A 7,494-nucleotide genomic window follows, 5' to 3' on the forward strand; every position below is an offset into this window, starting at 1 on the left:
AGAGTGGGCAGGAAAAAGTGTCCTTGCCCAAAACTGTCTCTTCCCCTCATCTCCATGAGCATCCTTGCAAAAATAGCTACTAGAGAATGTCAGAACACATGTTACCCACCACTAATAATTCAGTTTATTTAGCAAATATTTATCTATTCAGGGGCGTGTCAGACACTGCGTTAAATGATGGGGCTGCTAGAGAAAAGGGTTCAGTGCTTCCTCCACGTAAGACAAATAAAGATGATGGCCCCGAAGTTGAGGAGTTGTCACTGGGGATATGTAAAAAAGACTGGGGGCATGGATGGTGCTGGGGAGCCTGGCAGAAAGAAATCTCTGGGGAATTTCTGCTCTGTGGTCTACATGGTGTGCCGCACCAAAAGAGAATCTGAGCGAGAAAGAAATGCAAGAGAAGGACAGAGACTTTACAAAATTCTTTGCGTTGACCTCGCTGTTCTTTCTTTTTCCTTTTCTCTTTTTAAATTTTGGTTGATTTGTTTATTGGTGTTTTAAAATTTACACCCATTAGTTAGCATCCAGTGCAATAATGATTTCAGGAGTAGAATCCAGTGATTTGTCCCCTACATATAACACCCAGTGCTCACCCCAAGTGTCCTCCTTAATGCCCCCCACCCGTCCCCCCACCCCAAACCCCTCCAGCAACCCTCAGTTTGTTCTCTGTATTTAAGAGTCTCTTCTGTTTTGTCCCCCTTCCTGTTTTTCTTAAAGCGCTTCCCCTGGCACAAGAAGACATTAACTGGAGAGAAGAGATTTCACAGAGGCGGTGATAAATCAAGATATGTTTGTTTTATTTTTACACATGGAATTTTGAGTGATTTGCTGTTCATCTCCACCCTTTTCCATCCAAAGTCATTATGAATCTCAAATTCAGCCCTAGGTTGACTGGTTGACTCTTCCTCAGATGTCATAAACTGATCCCATTACAAAGAATGGAAATGATGCCAATAAATCCACCCTCTTCTTCTCAAAGGATCAGGGTGAGTCCCTGCGGAGGGGGGATGTTAGGAATCACACTTCGCAGAATCAGACCATCAGCCCTACTGGTCACAGTTAGAACCCCGAGAACTCTTCCTTCCCACCCCCAGGCTGCTTCCTCCATCCAGGGGCTCATTGCCCCTCCCCAACGTCCAGCTAGTGGCTGGTGCTTTCTCCTCCATCCCTGACCGTGGGGAGAATTCTACATCCAGAAACATACTTTCACCTCACCATCTGACTCTGCAGTTCAATTTGCTTTCTCCCAGAAGCCCTCCACTCTCTCCATCATTGTTTCTCTAAAAGGACCATGGCGTTCCCCTCTAACCCACCTGCCACCAGACGCTTCCTTCTGAAACATGAATCTCCCTGTTTACCATCTTCCATCTGCTCCTTTACTGGACATATTACATCAGCCTCGACCCCACAGGACACTTGGATTGCGTACACCCCTGCCATTCCCATGGGCAGCTTGTGAAAGCCCAGGCTTGTTCGAAAGTTCTCCATGCTGTTTGTTATGCCATTGTCTCCTTCTGGAGTGGCATCTTTCCCATCGACAGCAAGAGATCTACTAAACTCAAAGCTCCGTGGCCGAGTCTGGTCTTGTTCCAACTATGTCCCCGGCACCCAACTCTACATCTAGCAAGTGAGCAGGTGCTCAATAATATGTATGAAATGAGCAAGTGACCAAAGGAGAGAAAAGTAAGGAAGAGGGAATTCTTGCTGAGCCAGTGGCTTCGTGATGAGGCCCCTCCAAGATGTCCGAGGACAGTGCCAGCCTCTTTCCCCTGTGTCCCCACAGCATGTCAGATACCCCTATGCTGTCATCCTTACCACTCGCATGGCACCAGCACCAGCATCCCTTCTTGGGCACAGTTTGTGCCATATTTCAGTGACACATGATAACCGCGTAATACATAATCACTAACAACTTAAATTTAGGGACATACTTCATCCCCTCACGTCTTTCTACAGTTTTACCTGATTCCCTACCTTTCCTCTTCACCTTCCTATCTTCAGAAGATTTCGGATCTCACCCTCTTACCCCAGAATTACTAGCTGAGATGCCTTCCCCTGCACCTTTCCCCCTGCTTCGTTAAATCCTATATTCCTCACAGCCAGCAGAAACTATCCTCCTGAACCTCCTCACCCTACAGGAACATTCCTCCTGTGGCTCTCAGGTCTCTTTAATAATGGTAACGATAAGCATCATGGCTACCATTTTTCGAGTACCAGAATGAATCACAGGTGCTTTATAGAGTGCATACACACAGACATTTTTGTAACTTACGTACACCATTGGCAAAGACAGGAAACTGAGGCACAACCAGATTAAATAACTTTCTTGAAGTCAGGCAACTGGTAAATGATAGAATATGCAAACCTGGTTATTATCCATTTCTTCATCCATTCATTTATTCATTGAACAAATCATTACTGAATGCCTGTGGGGTATTATTCCCAGACTTGGACACACTTTGGGGTGGAATAATTCATTTGGCAAACATAACCAATTCTGCTGTTTAGACAAAGTGAAGGCAGACAAAGGAGGGAAACCAGAAGGGATTCCAGATTAATTGACTCAGAATTAAAGCAAGGCAGGAAAAGGGAAGAGTGGGGAGATGAGTTTCAGTTTCAGACAAGAGCCCTGAAAAGAGAGCAGTTTGTAGGGAGTAGCTTCCTTCCTCCAGGGCTCCTGGTTGAATGAACTCCCTGAATGAGGAACGAATGTTGAGACTTGTTTTATTGCTATTTACAAAAGTAGGTTTTAAAGAATCAGCGATTTGCAGATTCCACTCGGATGCGTCACACCCGTCTTTCATTCATCACACCAAAGAGAGCAGGGAAGTTGAAGGCACGGACTTTGAAAGCCTACGTATTGTGAAAGGGGAAGCCTGGGATCCAGTGAATGATTGTTCCAGGATGAAGGCAACAGCAGTGTCCTGGACAGGGGTTTATCTCCCTCTCCCATCTTCCAGGTAGTTAGATGCTTGTCAGTTTACCCTTTTAGGCTCTACTCGATCACGGTTAGTGCTTAGCAAAGATGACCTACATTTGGAATTACCCTTTTCACCTGTAGATCCTCTCCTTTAGTAGACTGTCAACCCTTCAAAGACAGGGACTTTTCTATTTATTGTTCACCTGCTTCCATGCCTAGCGTGTCACCTAGCGCCATGATACTGAGCTGCTGGGAAACAAAGGATGGGCAGAAGGAGAGAGGAAAAGGAAGAAAGGAGAAACAGAAGCCAAGGAGGCCCATTGGATATTTGATAAGGTAGTACTAACAGAGCGCACTTGCAGTCAAGAGTTCTGTGTTCCAACTCCAGTCCTGGCATCAATAAGCAAGTACTACAGACCCTCAGATCCCCAACTTCTTATGCTGGGAAATGGAAATAAATAATAGTGCCTCCTTCATCAGATCGCTCAGGAAATTAAATAAGGTAACGCGCTGGGCAACATTTTGTAAATTTACCCAACTGTAGATGCAAAAATGGCTACTGGAAGATGGTCTGACAAGAATGAAGTGCTCTTCAAGACTTCAAGGAATTGCCATCAGACGTTGAAGCCGGTGGCTTTTACCAGGACCTTGCTGGCTTATATGAGCTGTGTTCCTCTTTAAGACGACTCAGGTGACCAGCAAACACAGTCCCTGCAAGGTTTTATATTTAAAGAAGAGAATCTTAGGGGAGCCTGGGTGACTCAGTTGGTTAAGCATCTAACTCTTCATTTTGGCTCAGGTCGTGATCTCATGGTTCATGAGATCAAACACCATGTTGGGCTCTGTGCTGACAGCATGAAGCCTGCTTGGGATTCTCTCTCTTCTTCTGTCTCTGCCCCTCCCCCACTCTCTCTCAAAATAAATAAAGTAACTTTTTTTAAAAGGAAAAGATACTTGGAGCGTGCATTGAAAAGAAAAGATTCCAACTGCCATTGTCAACAGCCACACTGGTTGTGTTTGACAGTGAGTGAATTCTGTCACTTCTCTTAGCATTTATTGAGCTTTTATTGTGAACACAGCATTCTGAAGCATACTGCTAAGGAACGGAGAGCAAAGATAATTAAGATTCACCTCATCCCCCATGATGTTCAGTCCACTTCCTTCCCTACAACTGGTTTCTCCATTTGCCCAACAAGAGGTTGGGAACAGCTATCTCAGACTTTCTACCAGGACCTTTTACAATCCTATAATGCTCGAATGCTAGGGATCAAAGGGTAATTGTGATTACCATCTTCTTGATGATTCTTCTGGGATAAAGCTGTTTGCTAGGAATCCCAAATTGATGTCAGCTCCAAACAATGGCAAGTATACAATTCACAAAGCCCTCTCTCATACATTTGCCTACTGTATCCTCACTACAAGCCTACAGGCTAGTGTTCTCAGACGCCTTTACAAAGAAATAATTGGGTCTTAAAAGGACTAAATTATTTTAAAAAATTAATTAATTAATTAAAAAATAAAAATAAAAGGACTAAATTATTTGCCCAGGTCATTGACAAAGAAATTAGCTGGGCCAGGGCATAAAACCAGATTTTCTATTCATTCATTCATTCATTCATTGTTATTTTAATTCCAGTTACAAAACATGGAAGCTTCACAAATTTGGGTGACATCCTTGCACAGGGGCCACGCAAATATCATTCCAATTTTTAGTGTATGTGCTGACAAAGCCAGCACCAGATTTTCTATTCCTAAACAGAATTTGCTTCATCCCCTTCACTCTGCAAGAGCTTTTCTGACCAGGTGATCGAGTAATATTGGCTCAGGGAAGCTGAATTTAGCCGGAGGCCAATAGGACCCTTCCAAAAACCCACGGTCCCCCCTCAAGCACTTGAAAGCCCAGAGTGGGTTAAGTCTTCCCTGGCTCAGTCCCAACAGACATTAAATTCACCTGTGCTTGCTCTGAAATAAATCAGTGTCCTTTTCTGCTGTTGCTGTTGTCTGGAAATAATGCAAATGCAGTGGGCCTGCACTGACATTATGCTTCCCTGGAAGGATACACATAATAAATTGTCCCTTAATGCTGTTAAAGAGACATTTTCCTCTTATTCAGGAGCTCTGGAGGTTGGTTTGGGCTCCTCACCCAGCGAAGAAGAAAACATGGTGCCTTGTCACTGGGCCCAGTCATTCATGTGACCCCTCGGTGCGCCTCGGATTCCTGCATTGCCAAGTTCAAGGATGCATTTTCTAGCCCCCGTGTCAAGTCACGGGATGATCTGGTAACCTAGACTGGTTTCCTGGTTTGTGACTTGACTGTATTTATTTTTATTTTATTGTAAGCAGTTAAATGTTTACTTATTTTGGATGCTTCGAAGCCAAGGGAGACTGGAGCTCCTGGTCCACACCATTCATCCTTTGGAAGAACGCCAAAGCTGTTTCCGCAGAGGACAGAAGGCATTGGTCTCCCCTGCAGGAAGCCACTGCCGCTCCTTAATTGTTTGCTAGAGGAAGAATCAAGGGTAAAATTTAAAGTAAATGGCTGGCCGGGTTGCGCTAATTCATCAAAGCATGTTTCAAGTCAGTAGTCAAGGCATGCATCAGCCCCGGGCACCACCACCTTCTATGCAAGTAGAAAACCCAGCAGACCTCCAAGCAGATGAAATCATTAGGAGGCATTCAGCAGTGCTTGAAAAGCAGAGAGGAGGCAGGGATTTCTGTGCACGTTCCGCTTTGCCACATGGGGAAACACCAGTTGTCTGTGACCTAGTTATCTGGGAGAGATACCCACAAAACTGTTCACTGCATGGGAACCCCATCCTCCAGTGTGCCCTGTGTGCTCAGAAAACAATTAGAGCTTCCTAGTTGGACTCTATTCCACTTGCTTAGAGATTTTTTTTAGTTGCAGTAAACACAAACCCACTTAAAGTAGCTTAAGAAAAGGATAATTTTCCAAGGAGAGACCATGGACAGGAAATAAAACCCAGGGTCATTAGAGGTTGGAAGTAGGCACTGGAAAGTTTCCAGAAAACCCATCAGCATCTCACCTCTCTCTCAATACATAGCCCGTTGTCTGTGTAATGCTTCGTTCTCCTGCTTATCTGTGAAATCTCCTTGCTCTTAAGCATGGAGTCATCGATTCATTCAGTAAATATTGAATTCTACCATGTGGCTGGCCCTGTTCAGGATGCTGGGGATCCAGCAGTGAACACAATACTCAAAAACCCATGCCCCTGTGGAATGTGCCCTGCAGTAGAGAGCTAGACACGAAGAGGACAAATACGGTGTGTTAGCATTAAGTGCTTAGAAGAAACGATCAGGACAGGAAATGAAATGTTGAGACAGCACTTAAAATCTTGAATAGGACGGTCATGTAAGACTCCACAGGGAAGGTCATTTTTATTTTTTTTTTATTTAATTTTTTTTAATTTTTTTTTAACGTTTATTTATTTTTGAGACAGAGAGAGACAGAGCGTGAACGGGGGAGGGTCAGAGAGAGGGAGACACAGCATCTGAAACAGGCTCCAGGCTCTGAGCCATCAGCACAGAGCCCGACGCGGGGCTTGAACTCATGAACCGCGAGATCATGACCTGAGCCGAAGTCGGACGCTTAACCGACTGAGCCACCCAGGCGCCCCGGGAAGGTCATTTTTAAATAAGGACCTGAAGGAAGTGAGAGAAATAGCCGCACAAATGACAGGCCGAGCACACTGGGCAGAGGGTACAGCAGGTACTAAAGGACCTGAGGTGATTCAAGGAGTGGCAAGAGCCCAGTGGGGTGGGGAGCAATGAGTAGAGGACTAGTGAGAGACGAAGCCTACATCTGGGGGTGGGGGGTGGGGAGGAATCACAGAGTGAGGACGCTGCCTTTTTCTCTGAGTGAGGTGGGAAGGTCCAGAAAGGCTACCTCCACCTGAGTAACCACATGCCCCGCCCAATCCAGGAGTGGTTTCTTACTGCTAACCTATTACTGAATCAAAATCCCTTTGTCTCCAAAAGAGAGAATCCAAGAGACATTGACCATGCCCACTCTGCTTCTGCAGTCATCCTGAGTTCTAGGGGCTTGCCCAAGTATCAGTCCAGCCAACTAGGCTAAAGCCCCACCTGACAACCAGTGACAGCCACTGTCTGTATATGCAGATGCCATTTCCATTTTTGCCTATTTCACTCAAGAATGCAGAGCAGTGGGGCCAGCTAGTCAAATTTCGGGGATATGGAGACCCAGCTATATCTCTTGGGCAATTTCTCTCTCTCTCTCTCTCTCTCTCTCTCTCTCTCTCTCTCTCTCTCTCTCCAAAATACTTGAGGAACAGTGGAGGGTACAGGAAGAGACTTAGTATCTGGGAGAAAGTACCCCCACCCCACATTGGGTCTCACAGAATCTTTGCCGACTAAATGAACTGACAAGTGTTAATAAGAGTATCAGGACCTTAGGAAATGAAGATCCTTTTCGAAAACTCCGATTCTCAGGAAGATTTTCATATCAGATCTTCCACAGAGACAAAATTAGAACACGTACAGCCTCAGCAATCTCTTTACCCAGAGTCCTCAGATATGGCAGAAGGATCCACAAGAAT

At 45.1% G+C, this 7,494-nt stretch overlaps 1 pseudogene; it reads right to left on the minus strand.

Annotated features, from left to right (window-relative positions):
* Nucleotides 1-4,558: 4,558 nt before the first annotated feature.
* On the minus strand, nt 4,559-4,657 carry LOC144615145 (U6 spliceosomal RNA; annotated as a pseudogene).
* Nucleotides 4,658-7,494: the final 2,837 nt, after the last annotated feature.

The sequence above is a fragment of the Panthera onca genome, chromosome F2 (assembly GCF_046562875.1).
Source record: "Panthera onca isolate mPanOnc1 chromosome F2, mPanOnc1 haplotype 2, whole genome shotgun sequence".
Lineage (NCBI taxonomy): Eukaryota > Metazoa > Chordata > Mammalia > Carnivora > Felidae > Panthera > Panthera onca.